Source organism: Patagioenas fasciata, chromosome 15 (assembly GCF_037038585.1).
Source record: "Patagioenas fasciata isolate bPatFas1 chromosome 15, bPatFas1.hap1, whole genome shotgun sequence".
NCBI classification, from domain to species: domain Eukaryota; kingdom Metazoa; phylum Chordata; class Aves; order Columbiformes; family Columbidae; genus Patagioenas; species Patagioenas fasciata.
The window spans coordinates 13,198,038-13,219,597 of record NC_092534.1 but is presented as its reverse complement, the minus strand read 5'-3'; the positions used below and the strand labels follow the sequence as shown (position 1 = coordinate 13,219,597).

General features: G+C 55.7%; 1 protein-coding gene across 5 annotated transcripts in view; it reads left to right on the top strand.

Annotated features, from left to right (window-relative positions):
• RAI1 (retinoic acid induced 1) overlaps positions 1-21,560 on the top strand; it is a 76,181-nt gene that overhangs the window by 25,092 nt on the left and 29,529 nt on the right. For 2 of the 5 annotated variants that reach the window (XM_065850687.2, XM_065850688.2), the window contains one exon: positions 9,340-9,418. The exons of 1 other annotated variant lie outside the window; for it this stretch is intronic. The gene's annotated coding sequence lies outside the window, so the exon portion shown is untranslated. 2 more of the 5 variants (XM_071815315.1, XM_071815314.1) reach the window with 2 other exon arrangements.

Here is a 21,560-nt window from a genome sequence, read left to right as displayed (position 1 = left end):
GATTCCAGCTCACAGAAGCTTTATAAGCAGTTGTAGGACCAGCTCTAATTTTTATCCTGGAGGCAAAAAATCACTGGAAATAACGCTTTATCACTCTGAAGGTCCTGACACCACCCTTAACCACCACATCACGAACCTCCTGTCGCAATTGTGATCTGCCTATGTGTCAAATCTTGCCTTGCAGATAAAAGCTGCTCTGCAGGCACCTTTTGTACTAAAATACGTAGCCTTTAAAAATGTGAAAGAAACAACAAAATGTAGGACGCCACACAAAGCTGACCCACTGGGGACTGGGGGGGGGGGAAAACCCGCAAGAAGGAGGGCTTGACACACAAAAATTGTTTTGTTAACAAAGCATCATTGTTCCACTCTGAATCGGTTTGACTGGAGTGGTAGAAACACCCCATCTGGAGACAGATGGAGAGTTTTCTGGCTAAAGAGACGGCGGGAGGAGGGCCGGCTCACAACCCCGCAGATAGCATTGTCTGCTGCTACCTTGGCAATGGCGAGGAGAAAGGGCGGGTGGCAGATTAGGCGTCCCCTTTGCAACCCACCCATCGCGACGGCTCCTTCTGCGACCCGGGCCCCGCACCCGCAGGGAGGCGAGCGCCCAGGTTGGCCGCTCGGACCCCCGGATAATCCGCCCTCTCTTTCTGGGGGGCTGTTGGGTGTTGTTTGGTGTCTGGGAAGGCTACAAACCAGCATATCCCCCTGCCAAGGTGTCTTTGATGCACACCGTGGCCGCAGAGCCCAGCGCCATGAGACAGTACCGTACCACTTGTGTGCTGCGCCAGGGCTTTGTGTGATGTTGGTTTAGCAGAACTAGGGGGCCGAAGTGCAAATGGCTTCCCGAAGAGAGACCTGAAGGTTTGTTCCTGCTCTCGCATCAGTTTTGCCGCTAATTTCCAGGAGAGCGGGATTTGGGCTGCTGGGAGGATGCAGAAAGCATCAGGGTAGACCTGGTGACAGTAGCAAGAGTTAATGCAACGCCCAGGGATGCGACGTGCAAAGAGGGGCTTGGGTAACCCAGCAGATCTGCGGGACTCTGAATTGCTCCGGTTGGGAATGAGTGAGGGAAAAATCTCTGCTCGGACACCTGGGGCGTCTTAGCTACAGCACACGCTGAACGTGAGATGGTTCATGGCAGCAGGTTCCGCTGGCACCGTGTCGGCTCCGCTCACCAACAGCCCCTGCTCCCTCTGCTGCCTTCCCCGCCTGATGGGAAACTCTGGGACGGGTTTTGCTCCTGTCAGAGATTTGAGGGATCGTATTCTACCCACCCTATCTGAATTCCTGATTACTTGCTAATTGCTTGACACACTCTACTTGCAATGCAAGAGACAGGCTCACGTCATCCTCTGTGGTTTGCCAGGGGAGAGTGTGAACCTCTTTTTGACTTGCCTTGAAATAGATGAAAAAGAATAGAGCTCGATATGATTAATGTGGAAACTTCAGCTTGGTTTCCTGCCTTGGCATCTGGGCTTTCGTCGTTTTAGCATCACCGTGCCTTGTTTTCTGAGGATTGGGCGCACGTGGGGGTATCTGAGAGCAGACGGCGTGGGCTGCGGTGGCCTGGGTGCTCTCCTGCAAGGTCTGTCCATAATCCCCAGCCGCTGGAGACATTTTGGGTTTGTGCAGTAGTGGTGAAAGGATTCAGGTGGTTGCCTCGAGGCACTGCTGAGATAATACCTCAAGGGCTCCTATTCAAACCCACTGGGGCCTTTACATTTGCATGGTGGAAATCTATTCAGATGCACCATGGCTTTTCACTGAGCCAGATGAGCGGCCAGCTCACCCATGCAGAGGGGATCAGGGGACCTGCATGGCTTAGATACAGCGCTGCAGGAAAAGCGAGAGCAATAAAGTAAAAGATGGTTTTGGTTTTTGAGCCTCAGGGCTGCAGATACAGCATCGTAGGGGTGGCGAGGGGCATCCAGGAGGTGGGGCCCAGGTTGCTGATGATGCAGCAAAGCACCCACAAGCGAGGGCTCTAACACAGCAGCAGATCAGGGCTCTGTTTGCTCTGCCTCACAGCTCGGAAAGCAAAGCGCTTCCCCAGGGGCGCGTGTGCCGTCCACCCAGCTCCCGCACCCTCCATCCTGGTGATCCCAGCGTCTCGCTGTGTGGTGCTGGGTGCTTGGCGTGAAATCATAGAATCATAGATTCATTGTGGTTGGAAGAGACCCTCAAGATCATTGAGTCCAACCATTAACCTACGCCTGGCACTATGCCATGTCCCTGAGAACCTCATCTCCGACTCTTCAGCCCCTCCAGGGATGGTGACTCCAGCACTGCCCTGGGCAGCCTGTTCCAATGCCCCACAGCCCTTTGGGGAAGAAATTGTTCCCCAGATCCAACCTCAACCTCTCCCAGTGCAACTTGAGGCCGTTTCCTCTGGTCCTGGCGCTTGTTCCTGGGGAGCAGAGCCCGACCCCCCCTGGCTCCAAGCTCCTTTCAGGCAGTTCAGAGATCAGAAGGTCTCCCCTCAGCCCCGGTTCTCCAGCTGAAACTCCCAGGTCCCTCAGCCGCTCCCCATCACACTCGTGCTTTCACCTGGCTTTCCCCTTTGCAGAAAGGGGAGAAAAATCAGTATACAAGCTCTCCCGGGGAGCAAGGAGGATGAATTCACCTTGCTGAGAGACGAGAGATTCACTCCGTAAGAGGTGCTGGAATAAGCACAGAGCAGATTTAATCTGCAGCGACTTCGTTGTCTCCAATCACCAGTGTAAAAGCTCCCGGGGAGGTCGGACGCTCTGGGGTTGTCTTGCACAGAGGCAGCGCTGCCTGCGCAGGCAGCAGCCGCCGGGTCGCTCCTCTCTCTGCCTCCCCAACGCCTCCCTCCCTGTGAATCAGCATTTGTGCGCTCAAACCAGAGAGCAGGGAGAGGCAGGAGGCTGTCGGGGCGCAGGGGGGATGATGGGGGGAACCTCATTAAAAAGGGGCAGCCTGTGAGTTGGGGGTGGTCTCGTACCGCAGATCTGCAATCTGCTCCCTCTCGGGTTTTTGCTCATTACCGCCGTACACCCCTCGTGTGCGGCGGTGAGATAAACAAGCCCTGCGAGCCGTGCCTCCCCTTCTCGCTCGTCCTCTCCCCGCCGCCGGCGACAGGGGGATGTGACAAGCTGGCACCGGGTAAAGGCATGAAGGCAATGCGATCCGCTGCGGCTCCCCAGCCGAGGACCTGGGGAGATCCAGTTACAGCAACGGGGTTAGAACAAAAGAGATTTGCCTCCGGGATCAATTCCTTTCCATTTTCCGGGCTGCGCACGTGCGGCTGCGTGCACGAGCGTAACAGGCTCCGTCTCTGCCGGTTAACGCCACCGGCTCTGCGGTGCTAGCACCAGCCGGGCTCTTCTCCAAAGGGTGCCGATGCTCCTCAACATGTATTTTTCCCAAAACTAGGAAAACCAGGTGATCCCCTAGAATAGCAAGGCCAGGCTTTGCAATGCTTGAAAACCAGCGGCAAAACTGTGCAGCTGTTGCCGGAGCTGCAGCTTTTCCTCTGCCGAGGCCTGACCCAGTGTGGGGCTGAGCTCCAGGTTTGGGGCTGATCGTGGTCCCCACGGATCACTCCCCAGGTGTTTGGAGGTGACACCACGTCCTCTCCATCACAACAAGCAAAAAATCTAACCCCTAAAAAGCCTTTTCTGCAACGTAACAGCTGTGCCAACCCCACGAGATGCCTTGATGGCTGGGCTGGGGGCACAGCGAGCGTTTCATGTGTGCCACAGGACCGGCTCGAGGAATTAGCGTTATCCCGCATCCTGGGATGCTTCTCATTCATTTCGGGGAGGACTGGGTTTATCTGGGGGGTTGTTTTTTTTGGCATATCGCCTTCCCCCGAGTGCCGCGGGGGATGAGACGTGGAGAGCACAGATGTGCATCCCAAGCATACCGCAACAAGGTTCCTGATTTAAGGACTGTGATTAACCTCTTCCCGACAGTTGCTAACCAGGTGCAGAATTGTAACAGGAGGAGGAGAAAGCTCGGTGAAAACAGCCAGTTTTCCTCCGTCACCTGGAAATGCACATGGATGCCATTTTCTGCCTGGAAATCAGAGAGGGTTTAGGATTTATGAGAGGTGCAGGGACACTCCATTTGTATCAGCGCTGCCCTGTGGTTGCTCTCTGGAGCCCGTCTCCTTTTTTCTGTGCTTGGGATCCTGCAAACGAGGCATCGACACAGCGTGAATCCGGCATAAGGTGTCCCGGGATGACAGGCTGTGCATGCAGGGCTGCTAATGAGAAACGAGGCAGAAAATCACCCTAGATTTCCTGGCCTTCATCTCGCTGGAAGAGCTGGAAGAGCACCATCCCTTGTGCAGAAAATAAAAAGCAAGCTGCGGTCTCTCCCAGATATTCCTGCATGGGATACGTGCGGGAGCTGTGACCTGCACCCGTGGATTTGGCCGGTCCAGGTTTCTATGGGACCTTGCTCTTTGGAAAGCTGGGTATCGGGAGGAGAAAAGTGGTTTTCTATGGTGAAAAAGAGGGGGCGTTGCGGCTTGTGTTTTGCCGTCAAGCATTAAACCAGGAGCTGCCAAACTTGCTCAGTTTTAGGAGGTTTGGCATCTGTGGGACTCAGGGCTCCTCTACCCAGGGTTGTCACCAGCCTCCCAGGTCTGGTGTTCACGTGTGATGCTTACAAGTGCCGTATCTCACCCCAAATACCACTCTGGCATCATGGTTGGTTCTAAATCCAGTTCAAAGCACTGCAGTGTGTGCGTGGGCATCTGCACCTCGTTTTTTGGACGTGCAAAGGGGCCGGACTCTTACTCCTGGTTCAGCCACTGCCTGGATGGTTTTAGGACCCCCCTGTCATACCTTGTCCCCTTTCCATCTCCCCAAATCTTAACCGCAGCCAAATCCCCGTATTTTTCCCCCAAAGAAGAGGCTGCAGGCTGCATTTCACACTTTGCAGAGTCAAGAGCTGTCATGTCCTTTGGGGGAATGTCAGGGACAGAGCAGGACAGGGGACCAGAAATAGGGGAACCCCCAAAGTGGGTGAGTAAATGGGCTTGGGAAATGCGAAGAGACAGAAAAATTTATAAAAAACAATTAATAGCTGCTACAACCAAGGATTTAAACTGAAACCAAAGCCTTAGGGAGGAAAGAAATGAAGTGGCTTACGATTGTTATTTTATTGCTTAATATATATTTTTTTAAATACGATATGCTAAATGCAAATAAGCATTCTTACAGAGCGGGAGAGGGAGGGGACGGAAGACATGCCGGGAAAAGTGAGTGGGATCTAGGTTTTGCATCGTTCGCTGAATTACTGGCAGGTCTTTTGTAACATCTGTTAAAAATAAAACAAACAGTCATTTCCATTTCTTGCTGCCTGAGATGGCTTCTGCGAAAAAAACTTCAACCTGTCCAGGAATTTGTCTTGAAAGTTGCCCTCCCTTTCCTCACGCCTCCTCTTCTCCAGGGGAGATTTCCTTCCTGGACTTCCCAGGGGCTCCATTAGCCCCACATTAAAGCCTTTTTACTTTGCTCTAAAACTCTCCATCGAAGTAAAAAGAATTCTAATAAACCGCTGGGAAGACTCTGCTATTCACTCTTTCCATGGAAACACGGCGCTGCCTCGGAGCAGAGCTCCTCTCGACGGAGCCTGGGTCACGGCAGGAGGAGACCAAGGAGGGATGGAGAGATGGTTTCCATTATAAGAGACCTTTTGAGAGGAATAATCGCCGCTCTCCCACCACGGGAAGCCTTTGAGACGACGGGGGTCTCGGCATGGCGCGGCAGCGGGGCCGGCCTCGGAGGGGCGATGGCGTGGAGCGTGATGCGCTGGGCGTTGAGAAACTCATTAAAACATCTGATTAGAGGAAACGAAGGTGCCCAGGACTGATTCTTCTCTCTTGACGGGAGGGATGAGTCCAGGATGCAGCCAGAGGCTGGGGACACAGGGAATGGCGAGGGGATGGGGTCGTGGGAGGACATCGGTGGCTCCTCGCTAGGGCCGTGCTGTGCCGGCTGAACATCACACCAGGAAAATACATTTTCCAAGGCCAAAAAAGGCCTGTTTGCTCTGGGAGGGGGTTTCTGGCTGTTGCCTGGGTCCCAGGTTGGAGCTTGTCCGAGGAGGTCAGTATGATGCCCCCCACTGCCTAAAGTGACCACGATATAATTGATTTCCAGCCTCCTTGCAGGCAGGATTGTCCTGAGCGCTGGCACTCCAACACCGCGCTGCAAGATGAAGGGGTTTATTTTTTATTTATTTCTAAGCGCGGGGAAGCTCGTTAGAAATAGCCCAAAGGGCAAAGTTAGGAAATGAAAATCCATCAGATCCGCTCGGAGCCGGTGCATGGAGCTTGATGAGAGTTTGGGGCAGGGCTGCCTGCTCCCTGCCTGCTCCCTGCCTGCAAGGAGCCATGGGCACGGGGCACCAGGGGCGAGGTGTCACCTCAGCCAGGGGACAAGAGCAATCGTCGAGAGACGGGCTGGGGGAAACTCAGCCAGCAAGAGGGATGAGAGGGAGGGGGACGAGGAAGAACTGGGTGAGAGCATCAAGAGGGATGAGAGGAAGGGGGACAAGGAAGAGCTGGGTCAGAGCATCCCGTGGAGGCACCGGGGGCTCCTGGGGACCAGGGTTGCATGGAAGGGGAGTTTGGTGGGGAAAAGCTCATTTTTCTCAGCACGGAGGAGGAAACCTTATCTTTGTAGGTCGCAGTGGTGAGACATGGAGGGAGCCAGCATGGCTGTGTTTTAGCCGCTCTAGAAATAATATTGCAATGAGCCATTATTTTTTAGCCCCCCTGGAGCAGGAGCTGAGGGGGTGTTACTTCCAAGGAAACCTCTGACTTTGGTCGGCGAGGTGAGCCCTGTCCTTGCAGCAGGGAAGATGGGAAGAGGCTTTTTGATGCTGGTTGTCCTGGGTTTGCGGTGGCTCGGGGTGAGATCTGCCCCGCAGAGGTGATGGTGAACGCGAGGGGGACGGGGCCATATCCAAACCCATGGCGGGGGGCTGGGGACCGCGCACGAGGATGCTCTGGAGGTGGATTTCAGCAAGAGGACGGAAACTTTCCTGTCCACACAACTGCGCAGCAGCATCCTTGACGAGCTTGGAGGCTTTAACGAGTAAAGTTAATTGCCGTGATAGGGGCGGCTGGGCTGAGTCAGATACGACCGTGTTGTGCAAATGGAGGTGATGTGGGTGCCGGCACCTCAGAAGTGCTGAGAAATCATGAAATCAGCCTTAGTGAACCCATAAATCACAGAACTGTGAAGCCGCTGGAAATATCACAGCATTTAAAAAACCAGAAGTGTTTGGTGATGATTTGATTTGCATACGGGGCTCTCGGGGGCTCGTGGTTTCAACCTTTCTGCTCGCCATGGTGAGGTCAGGGTTTAAGGAGAGCAGGACTGAGGTTCTCCTGAAATCACAGGTGGGCATTTCAAACACAGCAGAGCTGTGAAATGACCTGGATGGACCAGATCACTGAATTTATGGGGTTGTAGTGTAAAAATAATAAATCCTTTAGTCTTCTGTCAGTCCCAGAGGAGAAGCTGGGGGTGATGACTGTGGGGTATGTCCCACCTTGGCTTTCCTGGGGCAGCAATCTCAGCCTGTGGGGCCAAATGGTGGAGGAGCTTTTTCCGCTGTGAAGGGCAGAGGGGATCGGTGGGTTATGGGGGATAAATACCGAGTCCCCGGAGAGCCGTGAGGCCCTGGCTCGTTTTATCGTCCTGCAGAGAGGCACGTGTGAAATCGGAGGTGGCCAGGAGCTATAAAAAGCCAGACTAGGGCTGGGATGGGGATGGATGGGGAGAAAGGGGATGGAGGAGATGAGAGCAAGCAGTCTGCTTAGACCGATGTTGGGTCCCCTTGTGAGGTTTGGTCCATTTTGCAGTCTGATTCCTGCTATCTCGAGTAATTAACAGGGAAAAGAGAGGGCCTGGTTATCCATCCTTCAAGAGCAAGGGATTGAATTGAAAGGCAGCACCTTGGAAGTGGATCAAATAGCTCTCCAGCCCCCCGCGCACGGCTCGGAAACTTGCTGCCGTGCTGCGTTATCAAGGTGAACAGCTTTAGTTCCATTAAAGAGAGGCCGGGAGCGGAGGCGCAGGGGGAGGCAGGGCTGGGCGTTCGCACCCTTTGGGCACGGAGCCGCACGGCGTCGACCCTGGTGTGCCGGGGCCACCAAAGTCATTGCCTTCCCGAGGGGACCAGCTCCCCCTCCTCACCTCTGCGCCGAGTTTTATTTACCCCTTGGAAAAAGTGGTGCGTTGGGATGGGTTGCTCTTTGTTACTCTGTCCCTTTCCTCCCCCCCTCCATTTTCTAAAATAAGCCCCCCAAAAGCAATCACTGCCAGCGGTGAGCTACCGCGCACCTAAATCCCCGCAGATGCACGGCGCCGCGAGCCTGCGCGCCTGGATCTTTCCTGCTGGTCCCCGCTTGGGCTGCAGCTGGTTTCGGTGTGCAGAAAGCTGCAGGTGTGATTTGTTCATTTGCCTTCCCCCACCTCCCGTCCAAGCCCGCGCTGCCTCCCTCTTGCTTTCCATCCCCACGCCAGCCCACCTACATCATCCCACCCAGCTCATCGCGGCGGCGAGACCCCGCGTCCCACCCCGGCATCTCCCCGGCGGAGGGTTGGGATCGCCGGGGCTGGCGTCTGTGTGTGTCTGTGTGTGTGTGTGTGTGTGTGCGGAGGGGAGGGGGGGTTAATCTGATCCTACAAGAGAAAAAATAAAATCAAAACTATAAAGAAGGCAGCAGCCTCCTCCTTTTCCCTCTCTGCTGCTCCGGAGGATTAAGCCTACAAAAAAAAAAAATAGGAAAAAAAAATGTCTGCAGCTTTCTGTTGACCCTGCATGATGGCATTTTTGCGCTCTGTGTGCTGCCTCTGCTGATTGCTATTCCTGGCACAAACACACACACGCACACACACACACACACACGCAGCCCCAGCACAGCTCACACGGGCACGGCGAGCCCATTCCAAAATGAAAAATAACTAAAAATAAAAAACAACAAACCCCAAGCATCCCCAAAGCAAAGCGGTGCCGCCGTGTCCCCCGGCCGCCCTGGCTCCTGCAGGGACAGCTCCAGCACCCGCTCGCCGTTGCCTCCACCCCACTTCTCACCTCGTCCCCAGCTCCAGCAGCACTTTCTGCCCGAGCCACCCGCAGCCAGAGCCTCCACCACTCCTACCGCTGGCATTACATTTTCAGCCTGGATGCTATAGGGCCGTTTCTAATTACCTTATATCCCCTAGTGGTCTATGAATAATGGTTAGTGAAGGAGCTCAGAAGGGCTGCTGAGAAGGGAAGGAAAAAAAAAAAGGCAAAAAAAAAAGAGAGAATTGTGCTATTTCTCACATTTTTTTTTCTAAGGATCTAATCTGGCTACTGTGCTCTGGAAGAGGAGGAGAGCGAGCCAGCAGGAGAGAGGAGAGAGCGAGGACCATCGCAGGTATTGTTGCAAGCTACATCTTTGTGCCTTTTTTTTTTGCCTTTTTCTGTCTTTTTTTCTCGAATCCGCAGCAGAACTGGGGGTGGGGGGCGTGCAGACGGAGCTTTTTCCGGATTTATTTTCCTCTTGGTGCAACTCGTGTGCGGTCGCGATTGAACGGATGCATGGCACCGGCACCGCGGAGTTTGGGGGGGTTGTACGTACGTGTGTGTGTGTCCGTGTGTCCTGCTCGCGGCGGCGGTGGAGGAGGCGGTGGGGATACCGGGGCGGGGGGGTTGGTGTGTGGTGTTTTGCTTCTCTGGAAGTAATAAAGAAATTTGCAACCGGTCCAAAAAAAACCCTCCTGACTTGCCGATTGATGGGTGTCTGAACAAAGATAGAGCTGAGACTCGGAATATTCGCGTGCGTGTAAGGGATGGATTCATTTTGCTTGTCCTGACTGCTACTTTTCCAAAGTTAAAATAATAACGGGCGCGGGGCTGCGAAAGCCCCCGCGGAGGGAAACCTTCCAGGGGAGGCTTATTTAATTTAAGAGTTATCGATGTGCATGGTTTTATACTCACAAAACTTGCGGCGGTGCCGCGGCCGGGCGCCGGGCGATCCTTGCCGTTGTCTGCACGTGAGAACGCTGACTTGATGGATTTTCTTTCTTTCATTCGGTGGCTGGCAGGGCAGGGGGAAAAAGAGAAAAGAAAAGGACAAAAATGGATGTAGCAGATAACCCGAGCAGCCGCGGGGGGTTCGCACATCTGGCTGTGCCTTTGGAAAACCCCCTCGGTGGGACTTTCGCCTCCCCGCTCCCTTTCTCCCACGGCAAATTTTGCCCCCCAAATCCTCCGTTGACGTTAATAAACAAAACAAGCCAGGGAATAACAGAGGAGCCCGGTGAGGGGGCTCAGAGCCTGCTGCTTGTTGGGGGGGGGGAGGCATGTGCTTTTGTTTTAAATAACGAAACGGCGATGATTGAAAACATATGAATAGGATGCAATGCAGAGCGGGTGTGTTAAAGCCGGGGGGGGGTAGGGGGGAGAGCTGGAAAACTGCTTATACGACAGAAGCGGAGCTTGAATGAGTGTGGTGAGATGAAAGGCGAGGGGTCCGTCCCTCACCCGGCTGCGGGGTTGTGGCGGGGGGGTGATTCCCAAAGGCAAAGGAATGATTTGGGGGTGGGGAAACTCACTGGGGGGACATAAAAAACAGAGAAGAATAAAACCTGGAGTGAAGTATGTGATTATATCCCATCCAACTTTGCCGAGTGCGGTGTTAATGGAGCTAATTGTACTTGAAAATAATAAAATCGGAGGAAAATATGCCTGTGCATGGTGTATGGTGGGGGGGGGGAGATGTGCAGAGAGCAAAAGCGGGTCCCAAAACACCATCGTCCCCCCGCTAAAAGTGCTGCCGAGGTGGGTGATATTGAGGCGATATCCAAACGTGGCCGGATTGTGTTTATTTGGGCAGAAAGAAAGATGGAGCAAGGGCCCCCGGGAGGGCTGTAACCCCCCGGAACGGCTCCGAACCCGCCGGTGCTGCCCTTCGCTGCCTGGCCTGGCTTTTGTGTTTGTTTGCTTCCAAGGTGGGGGTTGAGAAGGGAGCCGGGGGGGGGGTGCGAAGGCGGGGAGAAGCTGTGAGGGCGGAGAGACGATTTAAATTGGACTTAATGGATTCCCAGGGCAGCTCTTTTAGATGAAAGTCAAAATAAGAGCCAAAGTGAATCTCAGCAGACCTGTCTGTTGCATTAGAGATGCAGCCTTCCTCTCCCTCCCTCCCTTTTTTCTTTAAAAGAGAGGGGGAAAAAAAGTGTTATCCGTACAGAAGACAGCGTGGAGTTTCTCGTTCCTATAATGAGAGCTCTAATTGAAGAACTTGCAGCCTCTTGGGAGAGTCTTTACGGATCGCTGCTTTTGTTATTCATGCCGCGCTCTGTTTTCTTGGGGTTTTTTTTTTGGGGGGTAGGGGGTGGTGCAAGTCTGACTGTGCGGGGGTCAGGCTGTGATGCTGTGTCCCCCTCCCCAAGCTGGTTCCATGGGCTGTCAGCAGATAAGATCCCACAGTATCCCCGGGGGGGTTGTGCCGGGGTCCCCCAGGGATGCTGGGGGGCTGCTGCTGCCCATGCTGTGCTCAGGGAGGATTTGTGGGGCTAAATTCCCCCGGGAGCCGGAGGGGTGACACGCTACGCTCTGAATGCAGGTGGCTTTTGTCCTCATGGGACCCCCCGGGCTCTGGGATGGATCCTGTCTGGTGTGGCATGTGGGGTGCAAAGTGGGGCTTGTGTTTGCTGCAATAGCGGCTGCAGGGTGCCGTGGGCTACCGTGGGGCACTGTGGGGTGCCATGGGGTGTAGTGAGGCCACTCGATGCAGAAGGCACTGTACAACCCCACTGCCACAGCTCTTGTGGCCGGTGGGGGTCTGGGGTGGCTCTCTGCAGCTGGAGTGTCCCCTGGAGGGGACAGGCATCGTGCCAAAGCCACGTGGAGCCTCTGACACCGGGGGCACAGAGCAGGACATGGCCACCAAGCCAGCAGGACCTGTGCAGGGCAGGAGGGGTCTGAGGTTCCTCTCTCCTGCCTTTTCCGTTGCCCAACAATTTGGCATGGGGATGGGCAGGGGGACTGGCAAATGGGGCTCCCCCTAGGGGGGTCTCTTCACCTCCACTTCACCTCCCAGGCCCCCTCGGGTGGCCGCTGTCTCTGTGACCACAGGGAGGTGGTGGCTGTCCCCAGGCCCCGTGTCTCCGTGTGATCCCATGGCAATGTTACACGGGGCAGTGGACTGGTTTGGCTCAGCCATAAAGCTCCTGGGAGGCCGGTTCCTGGACACCTTTTGCAGCTACGCTTGAGCTCTATGTGGATGAAAACAAGAGCCCTGTGCCCTGGGGATGCTCCTGGTGGCATTTGGTGGCTCTGGGTGGGGAAGAGGATGCACGGGCAGGACGAGGCTCCACTACCCACTGGTTTAGCGCGGAGGCAAAGCAGATAACATGGGCATCTGATCTCCCCAAGAACTGTGTATTGACCCTGACAGCAATGCGTCAGGAGCGACAGACTCTCCATCATCGATCCCTCTCCTCCCATCACCAGGTGCTGACGCTGATGGTCATGGAACCAGCTTTAATTTCAGGCCGCTGGCTCGAGGTGCTGCCGGGCTTTGCAGACACCTCCGTGTGTGGGTCACTGTCCCTGTTTTGAGATGGCACTTGAAGGGGGTGGCCCTGACTCCCAGGGCCATCAGGCAGGTTGGCCTCCCGAGGTGGCATCACAGCCTTTGGTGGAGAACCCAGGGGGTACGTGGAGCTCCTGCTTTGCTGGTTTTCGCTAGAAAATCCCTCTGGTCCAGGCCTTTCAAGCTGTTGGTGCCAAGCAGCAGAGGTTGGGGATCAGGCATTGGAACAGGCTGCCCAGGGCAGTGATGGAGCCACCATCCCTGGAGGGTTGAACAGACGTGGAGATGAGGTTCTCAGGGACATGGGGTAGTGCTAGAGTTAGGTTAGAGTATGGTTGAACTCGATGATCCTGAGGGTTTCTTCCAACCAAAATGATTCTATGATTTATTTATGCTTATGGGGATCTTATTTATGCTGATATAAATATCTCCAGGGTGGGTGTCAGAGGATGGACCAGACTCTGTTCGGTGGTGGTGCCCAACAACAGGTTGAGGGACAACGGGCACAGACTGAAACACAGGAGGTTCTGTCTGAATATGAGGAGAAACTTCTTTCCTTTGAGATGGCAGAGCCTGGAACAGGCTGCCCAGAGAGGTTGTGGAGACATTGAAAACCCATCTGGACAGGACCCTGTGTGATCTGCTCTGGTGACCCTGTGTTATCGGGTGGATTGGACTGGATGATCTCCCGAGGTCCCTTCCAGCCCCAGCCATCCTGGGACTCTCAGTGATTTGGGCAGTCCTGGTCCTTCTGCAGCCTTTGCCGGGTAACCTCATCTGGCCAGGATGCCTCTTGTCCTCCTCACCTCTGAAATGGCCACAGCCAAATCTGATGGGTCACATATGTGTGCCACCCCACAGAGACCTGGTGCAGAGGGTGCTGATTTTCTTGGGCGCCTTGATATTTTGGGCAGGACGGAGCCGCTGGCAGGGGGCCGGCTGGCTGGCACGCCGCCTCTGCTCCTTCCCAGCATCTTGAGATTTCCGAGACGCACGCAACCGGGCTGAGACTGAGAAAAAGCTGCTTGTGGTTCAAGAGCATCTCCTCGATGGAGAAGAGAGGAAGGCTTTTCATTTCTCCCTTTCTTTTGGAACCAGCTGAGCTCCCCTTGCCGGTGCAGGGGCTCTTCCCGCTCCCCCCTGCAAGGGAACGTTAAAAGCCAGGGGCAGCGGATATCTTGACACCCTGTCAATCTGGGCCTTTTCCAGCAGCCGTCTCTGAAGGCTGGCACTCTGCTGCACAGAAGAAAACAAGTGAGAAGAGAGCTGGGGGGAGGCGAGAGCAAGCCTTTGCAGCCGGCAATCGATAATTGCAGTGTCAGTCACCACCGAGGAAGTTCCTGCATCTGGGCGGGGGGAAAGGGGAGGGCGAGAACCGGGCTGTGCCCCCCGCAGCATCGGGCACAGGGCAGGGGGCGATGGAGCAGCAGCCTCCTGCTGCATTACTCACCACTTGATGTAGCTTGAACCTTTCAACTCCTTCCCCTTGGGGATGGAGCGGGCTGGGCAGAAGGTGTCGATGGAAAACACTCTGCTTTCTTACATTGGAGATTGGGTTTTCTTTCTTTCTTTCTACTACTTTTTTCTTTATGTCCTTCCCCATCCCACTCTGTGTGCATTTGGGGCTCTAAAAATACAGAAAAGAAACCCCTCCAAAAAGCCCAACCCGGCTCTCCCTCATGTGGCTCCGTCTTAGCAAAAGCCGAGGCAAAAGATCAAGGAATTCTTCCTTTTGTGCGGCTTTCAAGACCAAAGATGCACCAGTGAAAAGAGGAGGCTCAAAGTACCAGGCACACACAAGTGTTAAAGAAGAGACTTCCCTTTTGTCTCCAAGGCGATCAGCCGGCAAAGGGATCCACAAATTAATTAAAAATTGCTCTGTCTTGATTGAGTTATTCCTGCTCGCATCCCACCTGCCTATCAAAAGACTGGGAATGGCAGGAGGAAATTCCTATTTCTACCCCAAACAACTCAGACACATCCTATGGACCGTCTCGCTCGCCTTTTATCTCAGGCAGCAAAGGAAATAAAACAAGGAAGGGCTGGCGCCGTATCCAAAGAGATCTCTCCCGGAGGATGCTTCCCTCTCCCGCACTAACAAGTGCCGTGGTATTCGGACAATTTGGAAGAAAAATGAACAGATTTACATGTTGTGCATGGGCCAAATTGTGGTTTAACTCCATGAAGTTGATAGAGATCCATCAGAGATTAATTTGGCCCAGGGTTTGGCACTTGTTCCATGGAGAATAGGCTGGATCTTTGCCTTGGTTGAAACAAGAGATATTCAAATAGGTTTGTTGTGGCTGCGCTATGCCCAAGTGGTAGAGTTGAGCAAAAATCCCAACTGGTTGTATCCCTTGTGCCAAAGCACCAGAAATACACCTTGATCTGTCAAGTTGTGTGTGATCCCTACCACATTTACCACTGGGAACAATTTAAGGGGGTAGATTCATATGTAGGAGCTGTGCAGGGATCTCCCTGCATGCTCTGCTAAGAGGCTTGAACTCGTCCCAGCATCCTGATGTGGGGAAACCTTTCTCCCCTCCCGTTTACAGGATTTCCACCCAAACCGAGCCTGTGCTGGGGCCAAGCTCAGCCTGAGCCCAAGCAAGCCCAGATCCACATTAACTCCTGCCCATGCAGGGCTTGGGCTCCATTCTGGTTTGGGGGACCATCGTTAGTGCCTCCCAGCTGGGTTTGGGGGGATTGGTTTGCTGCTTTGCAGTCAGACCTTGCTTCCTCTGCTTTATTGTCATCTCTGCTTTTAGTCACCGCTCGATGCCTCACCAGGGGACACCACTCCTGCTGCATTGATGGCAGCTGCTAAAATTGGTGCTCGGTGCTTGTGCTCTGCCAAGGAGGGACACTGAGCATCAGGGAAGCTCTGCCCAGCTCCGTTACAGTCCTCGATGTCACTTTGCGTGTGCAGAGGAGCTGCAGGGCAGGTCGGTCACCAAATGGGTCCCCTGTGCCGGGGACGCACCTCTGGCTCCGCTGGGCCCCATCTGGGTTGTGTTGGGAGGGGATGCAGGAGCAGTGATGGAAAGGGGCAGCACCGGCCACGTTCTCAGGTGGAGATGGCCAGCGCGTAAATGAAAATTGAGATGCTCGATAAAGTAGGAAAGAATAATTAAAAATGTTCACGGCTGCTGGCTCACAAAGGCGTGGGCACTCGCTGACCCAGCGAGGCACAACCGTACCCCCCAAACACCGCGTCCTTCGGCTCGGTAAACCCCCCGTGCCACCTCGTCCTGGAGCGGCGTGTCCTTCACCCTGCCTGTCGCTGTGTGATCTATAGAACGGGGCTGGCCTCTTCTCACCGCCGCCTCTCACCGGGCTGGATTCTCCGGAGGAGACTCTAGTCCTATCATAGCATGTCCTTCACCGTGACTGCTGCTGCGCGCGCGGCGGCGCGGGGCTCTAATACCTTGTAATTCACTGTGACTGCTGTGGCAGGACCTGCACCGCGCTGCGCTGCCGCAGCCCCGTGGGCTTCTGCATCTGCTCTCTGTCTTCGGAGCAAGGGGCTGGGTGGGAGGGGGGACACGTGCAGGGGGACCTTGGAGGTGGCCCAGGCTTGGAGCTTGGTTCCCAGCTCCCCGTGGGTGTGGGGAGGGTGCTGAGCATCCCTGGGGAACGGTCCCATCCTGCCACCCACGTGGTTTGCAGGGTGAGGTGCGTGTGAAAAGGGGATGCTGGGGGCCAGACACTGCTCTGGGCAGGGGAGAAATCCCCGTCTGAGTGTGCCAGGGTGAGAAATGGCCCTTAGATACAAGGAAAACATCCTTCTTCTGGGTGGTTCTCGAACAGCATAATAAATGTCAAAAGCCCAGCGCGCACAAAGGAGAAGGGGACATTTGGCTACCGAGTGCGTTTGTTCCAGGAGCTGATTTGATTTGCAGACTTAAGAGGTTCTCTGATGCTTCCCTCTTCGCTGGTTAGCCCTGTTCCTTTGCAGTTAAACAGAAATGCAACCGCTGTCAATAAAGCCCTTCTGGAGGCTCCGTCGTGGACATTTGCTGTGCCATTCTCCTCCCCAAGCATGGAGGTGCCACCCCAGACATCGCTCCCTGTCCCAAGGGTCTGGTTTAGCTCCTCTATTGGCAGAACGCGGCTGCATCCCTGAGCTTTTGCTGGTGTGATGAAGCGAGGGTCCCCCTGAGGGGCGAGGGTTTGCCGGTCAGGCGGTGGAGATGCCCGGTGCTCACCGTGTCCCCTCGACACGCAGAGGAGCCGGGAGCCGCGGGTGTGCGTGACACAGGGTGTGGGTGACCGCGGATCAACCAGGAACCAAATTCGGGGCTGTTGCTTTGTGTTGCTGGGTTTTCTTTGCTGAAGAGGTGATGCAAAGCCATGCTGGGAGGCTGGAGCCTGCAGGAAGGGTAAGGATGGGGTAGACATCCTTGGAGGGCTCCCGGCCTGGGAGGAGGGCACGTTTGGCAGCGAGACTGTTGAGGGAGCGGATTTTAGGAGCCAGCTCTTCTTTGTAGCATCATGGTCAGCAGCGAGTGCCGGTGTGTGTTGCCATTTTCCGAAAGACAGGGATTGGCATCTCCTCCTTCACTCCCGTGCAAATAGTCAGTGGTGTTTGCTCCTGCTTGGACTGGGGAAGGAGAAATTTGGCCTGGTGGCTTTTCTTCCTCCTGCTTCCCCCGGCAGCCTGAGCTACATATCTGCAACCAGCTGTAAGAAGAGCAGGGATCATTAGCTGGAAGGATCAGATGAGATAGTTTCTTAAAAGGATTGTCTGATTTCTGTATTGATCAGCCTGATTTAAAAGGGGGAGTTGGGTCAGAGGGCATAAATTATCATTGAAGGAGGGGTGAAGGCCTCGAAGGCTGCGCTGCACTTAGCTGCAGTGCTGAGGAATGTGTCTGTCGGTGGGGACGTGCGGAGCTGAGCACCGTGGCTGCCGGCCAAGCTGGGTCTCCTCTACGCTGAACTGGGAACCGAGTCAAGGGAAGTGCATTTAAACTTGGTTAAAGAGCCTTTCTTCGCCAAAGTGGTTCCTGCAGCCCCCGCCGGTATTACAGGGGGGTGTTCGGGGTCACAGGGGAAGGGGTGTGATGCATGGCTCTGCTTAGAAGTTTTTTGGAGTGCAGCGATGGTTTGGGGGAGCCATGGGATCTCAATGACTGCAGGTTCCCTCCCTCCCCAGGGAGAGGATGCTCTGGCCCCGCAGAGACCTGCGACCTCTCCTTGGCTTTCCCCAGGCTCCCTGTGTGGTCTCAGGCGAGATGTTGAACCACGGGAGATTTCTGCCTCCCTGGCTATAAAACGAAGCTAATCTGCAACCTGAGGTTGCTGCATTCCCCGTTGTTTTGATTGCTGCCCAGGGCTCCCGCATCTCCTGCTGCCGGAGTCATGGGACTCGCAGCCTTCACTGTGGCCCCCCCGGCTATGGGAAGAGGAACTGGAAAACATGCAGAGAAAATAAGCCACTGTCCGCATTGATTGCAAAGGGTCAGGTTTGGGGGACACACTGCATCACCCGCACTGGCTCGTCCTGCAGCAGCATGGATCCCGGCAGCACCCACAGAGCTCCCTGGGCAGCCGGGGCTGTGAGAGCACAATTACCGTTCACTCAAGGCACAGCTCCTGTAGCACATGGTGGCACAAGCTGATGGCCGTGGAGTCACTGGGCAGCAGTTTGTTTATATCTGTCAGGGTGTGGGGAGCTCCCATTTCCCCATCAAGTCTCGCTGTCGCTATCGTCTTGCTCCTGGAACTCCATCTCAGGCTTCTGCTGCCCAAACATGGCATCTCCCCAAGGCGAGTTCGGTGTGATCCCATTGGCATTTCTGGCTGGTTTGGTGCCTGGTGGGGGTCTTGGCTGGAGCAGGAGAGGCTCAAGCCTGGGGTGTTGTGTGCGGGTGGGAACCACAGACCTGCGAGATGCAGGAAACCCAAGGTCAACCCTGTGCATCGTGCTTCTCCTTTCCTCATCTTCATCCTCATTTTCATCCTCATCCTCATCCTTATGATGGCAGAGCCTCCTGTGCCCAGCTCAGCATCCATCTCTGCCTTCTCCTGGTGTTTCCATCTCACACCTCTGGCTGTGCAGGTGGGGACAGACCACAGGGATCTGTGACAGGGACGTACCACCCACCGGGACGTGAGCTGGAGCCAGCACAGGCTGACAGGCGAGGGGAAGCTGCAGGAGCAGTTTTGGATGATGCAGCGTCCTCTGAAGGGGGTTTCTGCCCTTTCCAGCCCCAATGGCGTTTGTTCCTCTTCTCCCTCTGGCTGTGCTAACATAAAACTATCCCAGAACTGTGATTTCTGGAACATTGTTGGGGTGAATACAAGCAGAGCTGTTGCCAGGGGCTCTGGGTACCCTGGGGTGCCCCAGCAAGAGCTGGATTGGGACATCTGTTACAACCACACTGCTGGTGTCCCCAAGCTGGGGATGCGTCCCAAAGGTGGGTCCACTTACCCTTCCCTGGTGGTGCCCCATGTGCCGGCAGTGTCACCAGTGCAGCCGAGGCTGCTGCCCTCCCCAGTGCCAGGACCCGGACCCGTGCTGGGGGCATGGCCGGGTGTGGGCAGCATCAGGCACAGGGGTCAGACCCGGCACAAGGTCGAGCCGGTGCAGTGGGGGCTCTCAGCAGCCCCACTCTCACCGAGGAAGCGAACATCACTGCCAAGCACCTGCGTGGTGTCGACCTCCCAGCACGGCTGTGGTGGTGACCACCGGCAAGCAGCCGCTGGGCCGACATTATCCTGAAAATGTCAGCCCAACGCCAGCCCGCCGGCGCGCGCCAGGACGCGGCGGGAGGCGGTGACTCGGCTTGCTGGCGTTGGCTACCATTTTAGAGGAAATGTGGAGCGGCGGGTAATTATTTCTCTTTCTTAATTGAAATTTCAGCCTCAGTGGTTTGCGAGAGCGGGCGGGAGAGGGAGCACAGGCAAGCATGACACGAGCACGGGGCTCAGCGTGGGACGAGGGGAGCACGAGCGCACCAAACCCATAGGGTGGCAAAGCATCTCACGACTCGCGTGGGGTCCGGTACCACCGGGAAGGGATTCCCACCGCCCGCGGCACGATCTGCTCATGCTTGCAAAATAAAACCAGCCCCGAATACGCAGAGATTCTAATTTTTTTAGGGGGATGATGATGCTTTATTGTTTCTTTATTCCTCTATTTCTGTTTTGCTTCGGATGGAGGGCCAATTAAATGAAATTACGCGCTGCAGTCTGGCACCCCGCACGGGCTCGGAGCAATCAGGTGTAACGCAGCATGGCTGATGAGAGCCAATCAAGATGTATAAATGAGGTGTTGACATTCAAACAGCAGGTACCCGCGCCGCCCAGCCGCAGCCGCGCTCGCGGGCTGTCAACCCCGTGCCATGGATTCAGGCACGGGGCTGTGACAGGCGGCAGAAGGGCCGGTGGCATCCGGGCAGCCAAGATCCACTTCGGATTCAAAGCATTTCATGTTAAGCAGAATGGTTGGGGCACACAGAGCAGCATGTGTGGGCATGAGGGTGGGTGGTGTGCATCCCCACCCGGGTCTCTTTGCTGGCACCTGTGCCCGGTGCCGATGATCAGTGCATCCCGTGGTTGAGGAGATGCAGCAGCCGCTGAGCCCTTAGCGCTGCTCTGGGCTCTGCAGCAAAGCCAAATGCTGTTGCTTTGGGGAAACTGAGGTACGGGGCAAGCTGGTGGCATGAACACAGCTCTCCTGGCTCTCAGCTGCTGCTGCAGGATGCGGTTCCCTCACCGGGAGCTGGGGACCATGGGGCCGGTGTCGTGGCAGCACCGTGCAGATCAGAGGAGGTCGGAGGCCGTCCGGGGAGGAGAAAGCAGCTCCGTGGCGAACAGACCTCATCTGTGTTTCCTGTCTCACGATGGAGAAATCGCATGTGGTGAGAGGCTCTAAAAATAGGCACAGCAAACTTTTAACCACATTTGCAGATGTTAAAGGTAAAGCCAGAGCAGCCCTGGGGGAAAATAAAGAAAACACATCCCTGGCTATGCCTCCCCGGTGTTAACCCCCATCGCTGCTGGTGAGCCGGGGGCACACAGTTCTGGGCCAGCACGGTGATGGGGGGGGTCGGATCAGGATGCCCTGGGTGGGCAGTGGGGCCAAGTTGCCGTCTGCCGTCTCCGCTGCGTCCCCGCGAAGCGTGGTGGGGAGGACATTAGGAGCAGGAGCACGTAGCAGCAGGCTCTGTCTAACAGCGCTGCCGCCTGACCCTGATTTGTAGCAGGGCTGAGCGGGGAGGTTTGCTGTAGTGTTACGGCTCTTCCTCTGGTAATAGCCGGCCAGGCCGCAACACGCACGGCGCTGCCGGCGGCACCGGGAGGCCCCAGCCACCGGGGCGGGTGGGGTTGGAAACGAGAAGCTGCCGTAGCTGGGTTGTGTCGCAGCTCGTTGCGAGGGGATGGAGAGGGCATGTGGGGTCGCACGGTCCTGTGGCACAAGCGGTGTCACCGCCGTGGTCGCTTCTCCCTGCAGCGGTGATGCTGGTGCCCAGCATGGTCACAGGGAGATGGCTGGGTGCTGCCTGTTCCTGTCCCCACCCACTGCGTTTCCAGTGGCTTGTCCCACACACCGCAGCAGGTTCATGCCCGTGGTGCTGCCATCCCCTCCCCGCCTGTCCCTGTGTCACATCATCAGGGCTGGAATGATTTGGGGACAGTGGCCAGGGCTGCTGGGACCTCTCCCAGATAAGGCGTCAGCTCCTTGGTGGCACCCAGGGGACGTTGTTTCACCTCCCCATGCCAAGGATGACAAACTATCAGAGGGTGCCCACCCTGTGCCTGGCAGCGCAGTGGTGACAGCAATGTCCCCATGCCCCATCCCCTGGCCATGCTGATCATGGGGGTGGATGCACCCCACTGCTGTTCATCCCCAGGGACTTGCAGAGGCAAAACTGACCCTGGCACTGGAAACACAGAACGTGGAGGGTCGATCCGGGCCCTGGTGTTGCTGTCCATGTCTGTGGGCGCTGGCGAGGGGCGTTCTGCCCACGGA